Source organism: Schistocerca cancellata, chromosome 6, assembly GCF_023864275.1.
Source record: "Schistocerca cancellata isolate TAMUIC-IGC-003103 chromosome 6, iqSchCanc2.1, whole genome shotgun sequence".
Classification (NCBI taxonomy): domain Eukaryota; kingdom Metazoa; phylum Arthropoda; class Insecta; order Orthoptera; family Acrididae; genus Schistocerca; species Schistocerca cancellata.
In genome coordinates, this window is record NC_064631.1 from 504,372,613 (window position 1) to 504,391,727 (window position 19,115).

Genomic DNA, 19,115 nt, shown 5'->3' on the forward strand with positions numbered 1-19,115 from the left:
CTCCCCGATGTTATTCAATCTGTATATTGAGCAAGCAGTAAAGGAAACAAAAGAAAAATTCGGAGTAGGTATTAAAATTCATGGAGAAGAAGTAAAAACTTTGAGATTCGCCGATGACATTGTAATTCTGTCAGAGACAGCAAAGGACTTGGAAGAGCAGTTGAACGGAATGGACAGTGTCTTGAAAGGAGGATATAAGATGAACATCAACAAAAGCAAAACGAGGATAATGGAATGTAGTGAAATTAAGTCAGGTGATGCTGAGGGAATTAGATTAGGAAATGAGACACTTAAAGTAGTAAAGGAGTTTTGCTATTTAGGGAGTAAAATAACCGATGATGGTCGAAGTAGAGAGGATATAAAATGTAGACTGGCAATGGCAAGGAAAGCGTTTCTCAAGAAGAGGAATTTGTTAACATCGAGTATAGATTTAAGTGTCAGGAAGTCATTTCTGAAAGTATTTGTATGGAGTGTAGCCATGTATGGAAGTGAAACATGGACGATAACAAGTTTGGACAAGAAGAGAATAGAAGCTTTCGAAATGTGGTGCTACAGAAGAATGCTGAAGATAAAGTGGGTAGATCACGTAACTAATGAGGAGGTATTGAATAGGATTGGGGAGAAGAGAAGTTTGTGGCACAACTTGACTAGAAGGAGGGATCGGTTGGTAGGTCATGTTTTGAGGCATCAAGGGATCACAAATTTAGCATTGGAGGGCAGTGTGGAGGGTAAAAATCGTAGAGGGAGACCAAGAGATGAATACACTAAGCAGATTCAGAAGGATGTAGGTTGCAGTAGATACTGGGAGATGAAGAAGCTTGCACAGGATAGAGTAGCATGGAGAGCTGCATCAAACCAGTCTCAGGACTGAAGACCACAACAACAACAAGATAAGTCGTAAGGTCAGTATTGCCTCACGTGTTCCAGTATTTCTACGGAATCCAAACTGATCTTCCCCGAGGTCTGCTTCTACTAGTTTTTCCATTCGTCTGTAAAGAATACATGATAGTATTTTGCAGCTGTGGCTTATTAAACTGATTGTTCGGTAATTTTCACATCTGTCAACATCTGCTTTCTTTGGGATTGGAATTATTATATTCTTCTTGAAGTCTGAGGGTATTTCACCTGTTTCATACATCTTGCTCACCAGATAGTAGAGTTTTGTCAGGACTGGCTCTCCCAAGGCCGTCAGTAGTTCCAATGGAATGTTGTCTACTCCGGGGGCCTTGTTTCGGCTCAGGTCTTTCAGTGCTCTGTCAAACTCTTCACGCAGTATCGTATCTCCCTTTTCAGCTTCATCTACATCCTCTTCCATTTCCATAATATTGTGCTCAAGTACATCGCCCTTGTATAGACCCTCTATATACTCCTTCCACCTTTCTGCTTTCCCTTCTTTGCTTAGAACTGGCTTTCCATCTGAGCTCTTGATATTCATACAAGTGGTTCTCTTATCTCCAAAGGTTTCTTTAATTTTCCTGTAGGCAGTATCTATCTTACCCCTAGTGAGATAAGCCTCTACATCCTTACATTTGTCCTCTAGCCATCCCTGCTTAGCCATTTTGCACTTCCTGTCAATCTCATTTTTGAGACGTTTGTATTCCTTTTTGCCTGCTTCATTTACTGCATTTTTATATTTTCTCCTTTCATCAATTAAATTCAATATTTCTTCTGTTACCCAAGGATTTCTACTAGCCCTCGTCTTTTTACCTACTTGATCCTCTGCTGCCTTCACTACTTCATCCCTCAAAGCTACCCATTCTTCTTCTACTGTATTTCTTTCCCCCATTCCTGTTAATTGTTCCCTTATGCTCTCCCTGAAATTCTGTACAACCTCTGGTTCTTTCAGTTTATCCAGGTCCCATCTCCTTAAATTCCCACCTTTTTGCAGTTTCTTCAGTTTTAATCTACAGGTCATAACCAATAGATTGTGGTCAGAGTCCACATCTGCCCCTGGAAATGTCTTACAATTTAAAACCTGGTTCCTATGTCTCTGTCTTACCATTATATAATCTATCTGATACTTTTAGTATCTCCAGGGTTCTTCCATGTATACAACCTTCTATCATGATTCTTAAACCAAGTGTAGCTATGATTAAGTTGTGCTCTGTGCAAAATTCTACCAGGCGGCTTCCTCTTTCATTTCTTAGCCCCAATCCATATTCACCTACTACGTTTCCTTCTCTCCCTTTTCCTACACTCGAATTCCAGTCACCCATGACTATCAAATTTTCGTCTCCCTTCACTATCTGAATAATTTCTTTTATTTCATCATACATTTCTTCAATTTCTTCGTCATCTGCAGAGCTAGTTGGCATATAAACTTGTACTACTATAGTAGGTGTGGGCTTCGTATCTATCTTGGCCACAATAATGCGTTCACTATGCTGTTTGTAGTAGCTTACCCGCATTCTTATTTTCCTATTCATTATTAAGCCTACTCCTGCATTACCCCTATTTGACTTTGTGTTTATAACCCTGTAGTCACCTGACCAGAAGTCTTGTTCCTCCTGCCACCGAACTTCACTAATTCCCACTATATCTATCTTTAACCTATCCATTTCCCTTTTTAAATTTTCTAACCTACTTGCCCGTTGTGGTTGTACCTACGGTACGGCTATCTGTATCGCTGAGGCACGCAAGCCTCCCCACCAACGGCAAGGTCTATGGTTCGGGGGGGGGGGGGGGGGCAGATGACATGGTCGAACTAAAATATAGCTTCGTACACGTAGACACCATGGGCAGGTATGTAAATGATTATAGAGTTGGAATTCTCTGTGACAGGCAGATCGGCTACCAGAGTGTGTTAGTGTTGTTACCAACTCTCGTAGGATGTGTAAAGGGCTTCAACTACGTCACACTGAAGGATATGGAGACGCTGCGTAATCGTGTGACACAGCGTTACCAGCGCCCAGTAAGAGTTTGAAAGCGGCTTCATTGTGGACCTCCATTTGCAATATCTAGATTTCCAGGGCATTCGGATGTGACAGTGGTCCGATGTTGGACCGCCGTGAGAGCAGGCGTACTAGTCGTCGAAGTTCCGGTCGGACACCGAGCGAGGTGGCGCAGTGGTTAGCACGCTGACTCGCATTCGGGGAGACGACGGTTCAATTCCGCTTGCGGCCATCCTGATTTAGGTTTTCCGTGATTTCCCTAAATCGCTTCAGACGAATGCTCGGGTGGTTCCTTTTGACGGGCACGGCCGACTTCCTTTCCCACCCTTCCCTAATCCGATGAGACCGATGACCTCGCTGTTTGCTGTCTTCCACCAAAGTAGTCCAGTCCGGTCGGACTCATCGGGCACCAGACGGAAGGATCGCCGTACTGAACATCAGGCACTCCGTAGCCCCTTCAAATCTGCACATGCCATCCGAGACCAAGTGAGAGACTTTCTGCGAAATTTTGTGTCGTCCCGTGCCACTGGTCGACACTAGCAGCTCCCGAACTGTGGAGCTGTGGTCCATTGCGCAGACTGTCATTGTCACCACAACACAGATGGGTGTATCTGTAGTGATGCCGAGACCGGGAAGCACGGACTATTGATGAACGACGTCGCTTTTGTATTCAGCGGGGAATCGCGATTCTGTACCACCCAAATGACAGTCTGCGACTATGATGGTTTTCTTTGTAGATGTCTCATTCTACCAATGTTTCGGAGAGGCAGAGTGCTGTTGCGTCAAGTGTCACGTGTGGGGGACTCATCGGGTGTGAATTCATGTCACAGGTGAAGGTGACTGAGGGACCTACGGCACAACGGTAGGTCACTGACATCTTGTGTTCTCATGTGTCACCTCTCATGCGACAGTATCGTGGTGCTCGTCCACACATAGCACCTGTCTATATCAACTGTCTGCGTTGTATGAACGCGTGGTGAGTGTTCTTTCGGACATGCAGCTGACATGAATTGTCCCTTCCCCCATCCCCCCCCTCCACCTTCAATTTGTATAAAATTTCCGCGTTACGTTGCGGTACTCTGGTGGCCCAGCATCATCCCCGATAGAACGTGTGAGAGACCAGTTCGGACGTCAACACTATCCCATTGCCTCTACCTAGGACATCAAGGACCAGGTACAACAGCTGTGGGTAGCCTGCCCCAGGAGAAGATCACGGCTTTATTAAACCATTCCCAGCCGAATCACTGCATGCTTCTTATAGAGAGGGATTAAGTGCAACGTCATACTGGCATGTGAGTTCCTCCCAGCGAGTGCTTTTTAAATCTGACTCAGTTTTGTACTCATTGAAACAGCACATACCTTCTGGTACCGTGAAGTGTCTCTTTCCTCGCCATCTGGGTGTTTCATTTTTTTCTTTGTCGAGCAGTTAGGTGTGGCTGCAAACGATAGCAAGAACTGATTTCTGACAAGGGACCTGTTTTAGAAATAGCAGTTACAACAAAAATGGCACTATGAGATCAGCTGTCTCAGGCACCAGGAGTGAACATGCATTAAGAATGCGGATGCGCTGCCACGTGCACCAGAGACGACCATCATCTCCGATTACGCCGGCTGACTGCAGCGGAAGGACGTGCCTTTGCCGTGATGCTGTATGACGTAGCAGCTCCGCCAGGCCTGCAGCTTGCGACGCGTCCGGCAGGTGACAGAAAGCGGAGAAAGCAGCGCTCCCCCAACAAGCTACGGCTTGAGCGGAGTACACAAGCTGTCAGAGGATCCGACTGCCTCCCAGTACCACCTGCAGCTACTCACCTGTTAGCGACCTTAGTGACCGGGATTTGTAGCAGACAGAACATGAAGTGACTTTCAGATGACGATGTCTCTACTGACAACTGTATGCCAAGTAGCAGCTGACGGATGCTTGGCGGAACGCTGTACAGAAGACTGCTTGTGGAGAGGTGAGGCTCAGTGCTGTGAAACAGCCCTTCTTCCATCCCGTTCATCTCCCATCCGTGGCTGCCTATGGTCAGTGGTAGAGGCCGTCCGAAAAATAATGCCCTACTAATGAGGAGTGCCATAGCCTGATTTTCCAGAAACTCAATAAGTGAACCTGTGTCTCTGTTTGTCCGTACACACTCCACCGTTTCTGAGAAAATGACGTTCAAACGTTTTCGATGACATGTGCGCGTAGATGACTTTTAGCGCAGAACAGCTCAACGCAAAAGTTGGCATAGTGACTAGCGACGTGTCCTTCCACTTTTGCGTCACGTGTTCGAAACCCGATGATTGTTTTTTATTTATTTCATATTTTCATTGGTTTTATCCTTATACGTCAGAAGTCGCTACACTAATGTTTCCTATAAAGTTAGGAGCTACAAGGACATTATATTAATTGCGACATTATGTATATACACATATATACGAGGGTTGGAACATTAATAGTGGCAATTATTTACAGTTCGTACAAAATAGATACGTGTTTCGAAGTTTTACTGACCTTCAAAGCAATCACCAGCATTGTGAATAACCCGTTGCCAGCGATGTGGAAGTCGTAGGATACTCTCAGCAGTGCCGGGGTTGTGTTGACAATTCGAGCGGCGAATTTGTAGCAGCTCTGAAGTGAATGCCGTGAAGTGATTCCTTTAGTTTAGAAATCGAGTTGAACTCATGAGGGCTTAAGTCATGGGAGCGCAGTAGGCGGTACAGCAATTAGCAGCCCCATCAGTCAAACAAATCAGTAACAGCTTGCACTGTACGTGCTTGAGCATTTTTCTGTAAAATGATTGCCCGTATCGTACACCGCCCCGGGCTTGTGTCACATGGAGGTGGTACTGGAATAGTGACCAGTTGTACTTCCACCATGAAGGAGCAAAATGTACTATTTTCAGCACATTCGTAGGAACTCACAAGGACTTCAAACAATACTCATATAAAAGGACTGCTCATGACCTTACGGGCGAGAAAACTGTAAAGCTAAATTCAAAATCAATAATTCAAGGGAACAAAACAGATCAGGTCGGCATTCGTGGCTACTAGGATACAGCACATTATCCTGGATGGAAAGTGGTCTATTGATACTGAATAAATATCAACTGCAGCGCGGGGGATTGTAAAAGAACCAGTGATGAGCATGTAAACAATAACAATGTAACGTTAAGAATTACACTACTGGCCATTAAAACTGCTACACTAGAAAGATAAGCAGATGATAAACGGGTATTCATTCGACAAATATATTATACTAGAACTGACATGTGATTACATTTTCGCGAAATTTGGGTGCATAGCTCCTGAGAAATCAGTACCCGGAAGAACCACCTCTGGCCGTAATAATGGCCTTGAACGCCTGGGCAGAGTCAAACAGAGCTTGGATGGCGTGTACAGGTATAGCTGCCCATGCAGCTTCAACACGATACCACAGTTCATCAAAAGTAGTGACTGGCATATTGTGACGAGCCAGTTGCTCGGCCACCATTGACCAGACGTTTTCAGTTGGTGAGAGATATGGAGAATGTGCTGGCCAGGGCAGCAGTCGAACATTTTCTGTATCCAGAAAGGCCCGTACAGGACCTGCAACATGAGGTCGTGCATTATCCTGCTGAAATGTAGGGTTTCGCAGGGATCGAATGAAGGATAGAGCCACGGGTCGTAACACATCTGAAATGTAACGTCCACTGTTACAAGTGCCGTCAATGCGAACAAGAGGTGACGGAGACGTGAAATCAATGGCACCCCATACCATCACGCCGGGTGAAACGCCAGTATGGCGATGACGAATACACGCTTCCAATGTGCGTTCACCGCAATGTCGCCAGACACGGATTCGACCGTCATGATGCACCCAGGGTCGTCGTTGAGTACACCATCGCAAGCGCTCCAGTCTCTGATGCAGCGTCGAGGGTAACCGTAGCTATGGTCTCCGAGTTGATAGTCCATGCTGCTGCAAACGTCGTCGAACTGTTCGTGCAGGTGGTTGTTGTCTTGCAAACGTCCCCACCTGTTGACTCAGGGATCGAGACGTAGCTGCACGATCCGTTACAGCCATGCGGATAAGATGCCTGTCATGCGTGCGGAACGATTTGAAGTGGAATGATCATATAAAATTAATTGTTGGTAAGGCGGGTACCAGGTTGAGATTCATTGGGAGAGTCCTTAGAAAATGTAGTCCATCAACAAAGGAGGTGGCTTACAAAACACTCGTTCGACCTATACTTGAGTATTGCTCATCAGTGTGGGATCCGTACCAGATCGGGTTGACGGAGGACATAGAGAAGATCCAAAGAAGAGCGGCGCGTTTCGTCACAGGGTTATTTGGTAACCGTGATAGCGTTACGGAGATGTTTAACAAACTCAAGTGGCAGACTCTGCAAGAGAGGCGCTCTGCATCGCGGTGTAGCTTGCTCGCCAGGTTTCGAGAGGGTGCGTTTCTGGATGAGGTATCTAATATATTGCTTCCCCCTACTTATACCTCCCGAGGAGATCACGAATGTAAAATTAGAGAGATTAGAGCGCGCACAGAGGCTTTCAGACAGTCGTTCTTCCCGCGAACCATACGCGACTGGAACAGGAAAGGGAGATAATGACAGTGGCACGTAAAGTGCCCTCCGCCACACACCGTTGGGTGGCTTGCGGAGTATAAATGTAGAATGTAGAATCTCGACTGCTAGTGATACGAGGCCGTTGGGATCCAGCACGGCGTTCCGTATTACCCTCCTGAACCCACCGATTCCATATTCTGCTAACAGTCATTGGATCTCGACCAACGCGAGCAGTAGTGCCGCGATACGATAAACCGCAATCGCGATAGGCTACAATCCGACCTTTATCAAAGTCGGAAACGTGAAGGCACGCATTTCTCCTCCTTACACGAGGCATCAGAACAACGTTTCACCTGGCAACGCCCGTCAACTGCTGTTTGTGTATGAGAAATCGGTTGGAAACTTTCCTCATGTCAGCACGTTGTAGGTGTCGCCACCGGCACCAACCTTGTGTGAATGCTCTGAAAAGCTAATCATTTGCATATCATAGCATCTTCTTCCTGGTGTAGCAATTTTAATGGCCAGTAGTGTAGTTGCAATGTCAGACTTTTCGCAGATGTATCCACACGGTGTATAAAAAGATACTCTTATTAAGTATTTTAAGTTTTCCCGTTTTGCTATGGAGTGGGCACTGTTATGAGTCGAGGCAATGTTAGTGGTAATTGGTGGTCGCATGCGCTTCCTGATACCAGCACTCCACCAGGACAGAATCTGTGTACCCCATCTGTCTGTGTACAGAGTATGTCTGTGTGTAAGCGTCTGTTTTTGACCCGCTCGCTAGAGTGTATTTTAGGTGGGACGTGGTTGCCAGTCCGGTATTTAGCTAGTCGAATGTGGGAAACTGCCTAAAAGTCACACCCAGACTGGCCCATTAACAAGGTATTATCATTAAACGTCACTCGAATCTCGCCGCTGCCTAAGTTTAGCATAGAAACTATCAGCAGAGGCGGCCGAAGACTTCCAGCATAAGAAGTCACCCTCATTCTGCCAACGGCCTTGTCAAAGATGTGAATATAGGTTCAGGGCACTGTCTGCCCCTAAAGGTGGAAGGATCAGCAATGATCAACGGCATGAGAATGCAGAAGGTAATGTCAATCACTGCATTAAAGACACATAATGTATACCCACAGGACATGTGGATAGTAGTTGAGAAAGTATCATGATGATCTCTCCATTGGCAGAAGACTCCGGACTTTTGCCCCGTTCGGGTCTCCGAGAGGGGACTACCATGGGGGAAGTGACCATGAGAAAAGATCGAATGAACTTGGTAGCGAAGCTACAAAATCTGAAAAGGGAAATGGTAAGGTTCAATTTAGATATAGTGGAAATCAGTTAAGTTAGATGGAAAGAAAACGACGATTTCTGATCGGATTACTGAAGAGTAATATGAACTATGTTTGTAAAAATAAATTTGTAATTGGTGTACAGATTTTCAGGGCCACTACTTCTGAAGAATATATTTTTACAAATATCGAAATCATGGTGAAACAATTATTTGCAAATGGTTAGCTGGTTCTTCAACCTCCTCTTAATATCAACAGTAGCAGAACATACTTTTAGTATAATGGGAGTAGCATTCGTTATGAATAGCAAGATAAGGCAAAGAGTGAGTTACTGTGAACATTTCAGTGATAGGTTTTCGGAGCCGAAGGCCCACTCATGTACCCTTGAGGACTGCACTACACGAAGCTTTACGCCTCGCCTGGGCCCGTCAACACCAACACTGGACTCTTGATGACTGGTAATATGTTGCCCGGTCGGACGAGTCTTGTTTCAAATTGTATGGAGCGGATGGACGTGTACGAGTGTGAAGACAATCTCAATAACCCATGGACCCTGTATATCAGTAGAGGGCTATTCAAACTGGTGGAGGCTCTGTTATGGCGTGGGGAGTGTGCAATTGGAGTGATGTGGGACTCCTGATACGTCTAGATACGACTGCCAGGTGAAACGTGCGTAAGCATCAATTCATGTCCACTGTGCATTCCGATGGACTTGGGCAATTCCAGTGGGACAATGCGACACACAGTGGCTCCAGAAACACACTTGTGAGTTTACACACTTCCACCAAACTCGCCAGACATGAACATTATTGAGCATATCTTGGATGCCTTGCAAAGTGCTGTTCAGAGGAGATCTCCACCCCCTTGTACCCTTACGGATTTATGGGCAGCCCTGCAGGATTCATGGTGTCAATTCCCTCCAGCACTACTTCAGACGTTAGTCAAGTCCATGCCACGTCGTGTTGAGACACTTCTGCGTGCTCGCGGGGGCCCTACACGATATTAGGCAGGCGTACCAGTTTCTTTGGCTCTTTAGTGTATCTTTCCATTCTGCAAATAAAGGTGAGATATATTCTTAAATTTTGACAAAAATATGCAACGGCACGAATAAAGATTTGCCACGGGAAAGACACGTGCGATAGCCAGATGTGGATGACGCACAACTGGATGCAATCGAATTTTCTGCTACACAACCACCAACATTCAAATACCGATGCCATCGCACATAAAGTTTTCTTGATGTATCAGGCCATGGTGGCTATTGATCATTATCATCATCATCATCATCATCATCAACATCATTGTTTGAAGGTTCATTAACCATGAAAATAGTATACTGACTTCCACGTAGAAAGTGGCAATGATTATTAATTCAGATTTCACAAAGAAGATATGCGGTTAGATTTGTGGAGAATACAATGCTTAAACAATGCCATGCGATAAGCAATCTATCGATCTGCCTTCAAGCAGTGGGTGCACGATTTCCAAATACGTCTACCTGGAACATTTGAGATCATTAAAGTAAAAGTAATATGATAATTAAAAAAGGTTCTACAATTAGTGCAGACACCAGTAATTATGGAGAAAGTGAATATTGTCCGATAAATCAGCCATATCTCATTATACAACGAGACCCTAACATAAGTAAGCAGCCAGACGAGGAAGTTGTTTCCAAACACGTCGTTTGTTTCTAAAACAGAAAAAGTTAATGTAATACAGAGGTTGCTTATTTTGCATTATCCATACTAACTTACAATTAAAATCTGCATTGGGATTACATATAAATTTTGTGATAGAGTTACTTACAGGTTGATAGTTTCTTCGTAAAAATAGTAAAAAAGGAAACGTTTTGTATGATATGCCCCATTGCCCCGTGAATCCTGGAAGTGCCGGTTTAACAGCATCCCACTTTCAGGATTCAGTCAAAATTGGCTAAATGGAAAAGTGGTGCAGTCACTTGAATTGTCTGCACCTTTTTACAAGATAAAAAAATATGATTTCAGTGCAAAATATTTAATAATTTAACGGCTTGCCTCGTTAGTCTGGTATCATTTAAATTGTAGTCCGGATGGATATTTTTATTTGTACACCAATCTGAGCACAGGATTGAGGACAACGGGCATTAAAACCCCAATCTGAACCTTCAGACTCCAGTTTAAATATTTGTTGACTACAAAGTGTCAACAACTAGTACTTTTATACGAAGTGAAAAATAACACAGATGAAGTTCTCAGTGCGTAAATGGACGAAAATTAATTTTAGTTTTCATATTGGAAGATAGTAAAAATGTAACTTTTCCGTTTTAATGTTTATATCGTGGTCCTAAACTTTATTACGTTTTGTCACACGTCCTTCTGCTTTTGTTAGTTATTTCTACCAGATGTTCGCGTTTCGATTTTTATGAACACCTACATCAATACTCTGCAAACCACTGCGAAATGCATGGCAGAGGGTACGTACCTATTATTAAGAGTTTCTTTCTGTTCCACTGACGTACAGGCCGCTGGAAGAATGATTGCCTATGTGCGTTTGTAATTATTCTAATATTGTCCTCACGATACTTAGGGGGGGGGGGGGTAGTATATTCCGAGATTCATCATTTAAAGACAGTTATTGAAAAGTGGTTAGTAGATTTTCTCAGGTTAGTTTAGGGCTATGGCAGAGAGACTGCAACATCGATTGATACACTTTCCAGTGGTTTTTCTGTGAGAATAAAGTGTAATTCTGTTTTGTTACTTTTACTGAGGGGACAGATTATACACGTTCATATAATTTGCTGTAATCTCCTGCATAAATTCTTAAAGCAGCAGTATTGCTTTATCTTGTGAGCACATTTTGAAACTTCAATGCATTTAGACATATTACGTATACCATAATCAATTTTCCTGTGATTATCTTGGGGTACTTACACATCATAGATCACTATCAGCATTAGCTCTGTGAAATAAAAAGTGTTGTGAATGATGTATTGTGCCCGTATTTCGAAAGCGTTTTGCACTTGTGTTTTATTTTGCACATTTTGTGGTCAGTGTTCTGGTTACTCCCCATATTATGATACATTTCTAGACAGTACAGTTACGCTTAGCAGCTTCAGGTAACCAGGTCAGAGCATCGGCTATTATGTTATCCTTCCACTTATGTGCAATATTTCGTAATTTCGAAATAGTGCGCTTGTAATAACGACCATTTTACTACAAACAATCCTGTCGGAGGAACACCCGCAACTGAGCATTACACCAGAGGTTGAAAATACCGCTACAGTAGTGAAGTTCTTTTATTTAACACACGACCGGTTTCGGCCTCTTACACGCCCATCTTCAGGTGTCGTGACTTGGTGCTGTGACCCCGAGCGCCGCGGTGGACGTGCACAAGACGCGGTGTGCTACCAACGAGCGTAGAGCGTGGACTCCATGCTGTTGATGAATATGACCTTTCACATTCTGTTAACACACAGCTGGCAAAAGCTACTACGTGTGCTTCACGAGTTCCATTGTCTTTACATGATGTAAGACCTGAACATAAACGTGAGGCTATGTCTGGATGGTGAAATATTTTTGAGTGGACTAAGGCATCAATTTTATTGAATGCTGCTTTACATTCCTCTCTCCCAAACCACGGAGTATGCTTTCTTAATAACTTCAGTGAATTATCGTTGCTCTGTAGTTGCTGTGACAAATCTCCTAAAGAATGAGGTGAGACCTAGAACAGCTTTCAGCTGTTTCCGTGTTGTTAGTGAAGAAAAATTCTTGATTGCTTTAATCTTATTCAGGTTCAGTACAATGCCTTCTGATGATATGACCTTAAAATTTGAGCTGGTCTCTTCCAAACTCTGATTTCTCTACACTAACCGTTATTCTTTACTGCAAAAAATTATGCAGTACATTTCTGTTACCTCCAACTGCTCCTCCCATGTAAGTGTAGCTATTAGTATAACATTTTCATGGAGTGTCACTTATCCAGCAAATCTGGTCCCAATATTGTAACAAAAGCTCCAGCACTAACATTTAAGCCAAGAGGAAGTACCCTTATTTGATATAGACACTCCAAAAAAGGAAAGGCTGTATACTTTCTGGAATTTTCTGACAGTATAATCAGCTAGTATGAGGCCCTGAGATCGATACTGGTTAAGTATCAAACTCTGAAATTTTTGGATCTGCTCTTCATACTTTTTTTTTTTTCCTTCATTTGTCGTCAGTCTACTGACTGATTTGATGCGGCCCCCCACGAATTCCTCTCCTGTGCTATCCTCTTCATCTCAGAGTAACACTGGCAACTTATGCCTTCAATTATTTGTGGGATGTATTCCGATCTCTGTCTTCCTCTACAGTTTTTACCCTCTACAGCTCCCCCTAGTACCACGGAAGTCATTCCCTCGTGTGTCCTATCATGCTGTCCCTTCTCCTTATCACTGTTTTCGACATATTCCTTTACTCTCCTATTCTTCGTAGAACGACCTCATTGCTTATCTTATCAGACCACCTAATTTTCAATATTCGCCTGTAGCACCACATCTCAAATGCTTCGATTCTCTTCTGTTCCGGTTTTCCCATGTTTCATTACCATACAATGCTGTACTCCAGACGTACATTCTCAGAAATTTCTTCCTCAAATTAAGGCCGATATTTGATATTAGTAGACTTCTCTTGGCCAGAAATGCCTTTTTTTTGCCATAGCTAGTCTGCTTTTGATGTCCTTGTTCCGTGACCATAAGTCCTGATGTTAAGTTTGTCGCTGTTCTCATTTCTACTACTTCTCATTACCTTCGTCTTTCTCCGATTTACTCTCAAACCATACTGTGTACTCATTAGACTGTTCATTCCGTTCAGCAGATCATTTAATTCTTCTTCACTTTCATTCAGGATAGCAATGTCATCGGCGAATCGTATCACTGATATCCTTTCACCTTGTATTTCAATTCCACTCATGAATCTTTCTTTTATTTCCATCATTTCTTGCTCGATGTACAGATTGAACAGTAGGAACGAAAGGCTATACCCTTGTCTTACACCCTTTTTAATACGAGCACTTCGTTCTTGGTCGTCCACACTCTTATTATTCCCTCTTGGCTGTAGTACATAATGTGTATGACCCGTCTCTCCCTATAGCTTACCTCTACTTTTTCAGAATTTCGAACAGCTTTCACAATTTTACATTGTCGAACGCTTTTTCCAGGTCAACAAATCCTATGAACGCGTTTTGATTTTTCTTTTGTCTTGCTTCCATTATTAACAGCAACGTTAGGATTGCCTCTCTCGTGCCTTTACTTTCCTAAAATCAAACTGATCGTCATCTAGAGCATTCTCAATTTTCTTTTCCACTCTCCTGTGTATTATGCTTGTAAGCAACTTGGATGCATGAGCTGTTACACTGATTCTCGCACTTGTCAGCTCTTGCCGTCTTCGGAATTGTGTGGATGATGCTTTTCCGGAAGTCAGATGGTATATCGCCAGACCCATATATTCTACACACCAACGTGAATAGTCGTTTTGTTGCCACTTCCCCCAATGATTTTAGAAATTCTGATGGAATGTTATCTATCTCTTTGCCTTATTTGACCTTACGTCCTCCAAAGCTCTTAAATTCTGATTCTAATACTGGAGCCCCTATCTCTTCTAAATAGACTACTGTTTCTTCTATCAAATCAGACAAATCTTACCCTGGTACAATTATTTATCTCCCATGTGTCTATAACTCAACACAATCGTCCATTCGGCTTGTGAACTATTAACAAGTGACTGCTATTAGGTGAAAGTGATGTTTCAATTACCCTCAAATCTAGCATTTTTCTAATCTTCTCCATCACAGCTTCACATTTCGTCCACGGATATGGTAAGTAGATGAGCAGTAGATTTAGTGGGGCATGACCTCGCGATTATATTGGTAACCTCTAATAACGTCAGGTTTGTCGGTAATAATGTTTTTATTAGTAGATGCGCCAGTTAGACTTTCTGTACAGCACTGATGCACGGTGACTGTGATATTTTGGTCGGAATACGGTTCGTATTAGCTTTCATCCCCAAGTCAGTACAGCGTGACTGACTTGTCAAAACAGTGAGGCAGTGTGTCACTGATACGTTTAGTAATGCCTTGTATGATCTTTATCCTGTTAGCCTTGCAGTTTCTGCTATTAGGTGCTTTATTTCTAAATAGATCCACAATTACTTCCTCACCATCATCTGCCAAAATCCTCCCACAAAAGAATTCTACCCCAATTACGCAGTTTGCAGTTAAGCCTTTAACGATTAGGGATGTGTATTTCATCACTCCATAACCTACATTCATTCATCTGTGCTTCCCATTTCACACGACGCTATTTCAGGCCAATAGTTCCCATATCTTGCAATTCTGCACTGGCATGATGGGCGTGCATCACGTCTCACCGATTTTATCAAATGGTTCAAATGGCTCAAATTGCTCTGAGCACTAAGGGACTTAACATCTGAGGTCATCAGTCCCCTAGAACTTAGAACTACTTAAACCTAACTAACCTAAGGGCATCACACACATTCATGCCCGAGGCAGGATTCGAACCTGCGACCGTAGCGGTCGCGCGGTTCTAGACTGAAGCGCCTAGAACCGCTCGGCCACACTGGCCGGCCCGATTTTGTCAGAAAAAATTAAGAGTCATAAGGTTTATCATGGCGCTTGTCTCTACCATAACAATATGGATACTTCTTCCATTATTACAGTGCCAGCTGACTGAATCAAATCCCCTGTCTACCCTCTGAATTCCTCGGTGTCACTGGATGATGACTGCTATTGACGACTCGTTGACTGAAAATACTATACTGACTTCCATGTAAAAGTGGTAATGAATATTCATTCGGACTTCAGAAAAAAAGATCTGCGCTTTAGATTTATGAAGAATACATCTACATCTACATCTACATCCATACTCCACAAGCCACCTGACGGTGTGTGGCGGAGGGTTCTCCCTTCTATTCCAGTCTCGTATCGTTCGTGGAAAGAAGGATTGTCGGTTTTCCTCTGTGTGGGCTCTAATCTCTCTGATTTTATCCTCATGGTCTCTTCGCGAGATATACGTAGGAGGGAGCAATATACTGCTTGACTCTTCGGTGAAGGCATGTTCTCGAAACTTTAACAAAAGCCCGTACCTAGCTACTGAGCGTCTCTCCTGCAGAGTCTTCCACTGGAGTTTATCTATCATCTCCGTAACGCTTTCGCGATTACTAAATGATCCTGTAACGAAGCGCGCTGCTCTCCATTGGATCTTCTCTATATCTTCTATCAACCCTATCTGATACGGATCCCACACTGCTGAGCAGTATTCAAGCAGTGGGCGAACAAGCGTACTGTAACCTACTTCCTTTGTTTTCGGATTGCATTTCCTTAGGATTCTTCAAATGAATCTCATTCTGGCATCTGCTTTACCGACGATCAACATTATATGATCATTCCATTTTAAATCACTCCTAATGCGTACTCCCAGATAATTTATGGTATTAACTGCTTCCAGCTGCTGACCTGCTATTTTGTAGCTAAATGATAAAGGATGTATCTTTCTGTGTATTCGCAGCACATTACACTTGTCTACATTGAGATTCAATTGCCATTCCCTGCACCATGCGTCAATTCGCTCCAGATCCTCCTGCATTTCAGTACAATTTTCCATTGTTACAACCTCTCGGTACACCACAGCATCATCTGCAAAAAGCCTCAGTGAACTTCCGATGTCATCCACCAGGTCATTTATGTATATTGTGAATAGCAACGGTCCTATGACACTCCCCTGCGGCACACCTGAAATCACTCTTACTTCGGAAGACTTCTCTCCATTGAGAATGACATGCAGCGTCCTGTTATCTAGGAACTCCTCAATCCAATCACACAATTGGTCTGTAGTCCATATGCTCTTACTTTGTTCATTAAACGACTGTGGGGAACTGTATCGAACGCCTTGCGGAAGTCAAGAAACACGGCATCTACCTGTGAACCCGTGTCTATGGCCCTCTGAGTCTCGTGGACGAATAGCGCGAGCTGGGTTTCACATAACCGTCTTTTTCGAAACCCACGCTGATTCCTACAGAGTAGATTTCTAGTCTCAAGAAAAGTCATTATACTCGAACACAATACGTGTTCCAAAATTCTACAACTGATCGACGTTAGAGATATAGGTCTATAGTTCTGCATATCTGTTCGACGTCCCTTCTTGAAAACGGGGATGACCTGTGCCCTTTTCCAATCCTTTGGAACGCTACGCTCTTCTAGAGACCTACGGTACACCGCTGCAAGAAGGGGGGCAAGTTCCTTCGCGTACTCTGTGTAAAATCGAACTGGTATCCCATCAGGTCCAGAGGCCTTTCCTCTTTTGAGCGATTTTAATTGTTTCTCTATCCCTCTGTCGTCTATTTCGATATCTACCATTTTGTCATCTGTGCGACAATCTAGAGAAGGAACTACAGTGCAGTCTTCCTCTGTGAAACAACTTTGGAAAAAGACATTTAGTATTTCGGCCTTTAGTCTGTCATCCTCTGTTTCAGTACCATTTTGGTCACAGAGTGTCTGGACATTTTGTTTTGATCCACCTACCGCTTTGACATAAGACCAAAATTTCTTAGGATTTTCTGCCAAGTCAGTACATTTCATTGAACGCCTCTCGCATAGCCCTCTTCACACTACATTTCGCTTCGCGTAATTTTTGTTTGTCTGCAAGGCTTTGGCTATGTTTACGTTTGCTGTGAAGTTCTCTTTGCTTCCGCAGCAGTTTTCTAACTCGGTTGTTGTACCACGGTGGCGCTTTTCCATCTCTTACGATCTTGCTTGGTATATACTCATCTAACGCATAATGTACGATGGTTTTGAACTTTGTCCACTGATCCTCAACACTATCTGTACTTGAGACAAAACTTTTGTGTTGAGCCAACAGGTACTCTGAAATCTGCTTTTTGTCACTTTTTCTAAACAGAAAAATCTTCCTACCCTTTTTAATATTCCTATTTACGGCTGAAATCATCGATGCCGTAACCGCTTTATGATCGCTGATTCCCTGTTCTGCGTTAACTTTTTCAAATAGTTCGGGTCTGTCTGTCACCAGAAGGTCTAATATGTTATCGCCACGAGTCGGTTCTCTGTTTAACTGCTCAAGGTAGTTTTCAGATAAAGCACTTAAAAAAAATTCACTGGATTCTTTGTCCCTGCCACCCGTTATGAACGTTTGAGTCTCCCAGTCTATATCCGGCAAATTAAAGTCTCCACCCAGAACTATAACATGGTGGGGAAATCTACACGAAATATTTTCCAAATTATCCTTCAGGTGCTCAGCCACAACAGCTGCTGAGCCAGGGGGCCTATAGAGACATCCAATTACCATGTCTGAGCCTGCTTTAACCGTGACCTTCACCCAAATCATTTCACATTTCGGATCTCCGTCAATTTCCTTCGATACTATTGCACTTCTTACCGCTATAAACACGCCTCCCCCTTCACTGTCCTGCCTGTCTCTGCGGTATACATTCCAATCTGTGTTTAGGATTTCATTACTGTTTACGTCTGGTTTCAGCCAACAATACAATACAATACAATACAATACAATGCATTAACGACAGGATGCGGTAAGCAGTCTGTCATTCTGCCATCACACAATTTCCTCATACATCTGAAACATTTGAGGTACTTAAATTAATATGGCAACAAAGGTTTCTACAATAATTGCAGGCAACAGTAATTATGGAAAAAAATTATAATCCGATAAATGCGACAAAGCAAACATCACGTACCTCCTAACACAATGAAATCTGAAACAGAAGCAAGTGACCAGAAGAGGGAGTCTTCTTCCTAGCACATCCATTGTTTCTCAAAATAATTAATGTAATACAGAGGTTGTCTATTACACCTTATGGATACTGTCTGGGAGTTACAGTTAACATCTGTTTTTCAGTCTTTGATGCTACATACACATTCTGTGATACAAGAGTTCCTTATTGGTTGTTCCTGTTTAAGAGCAATAAAAAAAACTGGACATCTCTTATATGATATGCTTAGAAGACTTCGACACCTGCATATGCTGTGCCCTCTTCGCCAGACTTTGGCAGGTGTTGTACCAGTCTTAAGTGAACAGAGAAGAGTTTCTGACCAATAATCTAACCATCACTATCCCAGTTTGTTACAATTTCGTGTAGCACGTAGATTTATGGTGCAGTTGGTTACAATAAATCTGTAACATGAGTATGTATAGTGGGTAGAAGAGGGTGAAATGTCATTTAGTCTCCACTATGCAATAACACAAGTCAGAATTATAACCACAAGATGACAAACCAGCAGTACTGGTATTAGTAGATTTGTGCTATAGCGATCACTTCAACCATCATCAGTCGGCAGTACTGCTGGCCCCTGTTTTGATCAGAACTGAGATAGAATCTTCCTACACGTAGGTCAAGCGCCTGAAC

At 43.1% G+C, this 19,115-nt stretch overlaps 1 protein-coding gene across 1 annotated transcript in view; it reads left to right on the plus strand.

Annotated features, from left to right (window-relative positions):
- The window catches only part of LOC126088402 (uncharacterized), an 89,453-nt gene that overhangs the window by 61,482 nt on the left and 8,856 nt on the right, over positions 1 to 19,115 (plus strand). The gene's annotated exons all lie outside the window — the stretch shown is intronic.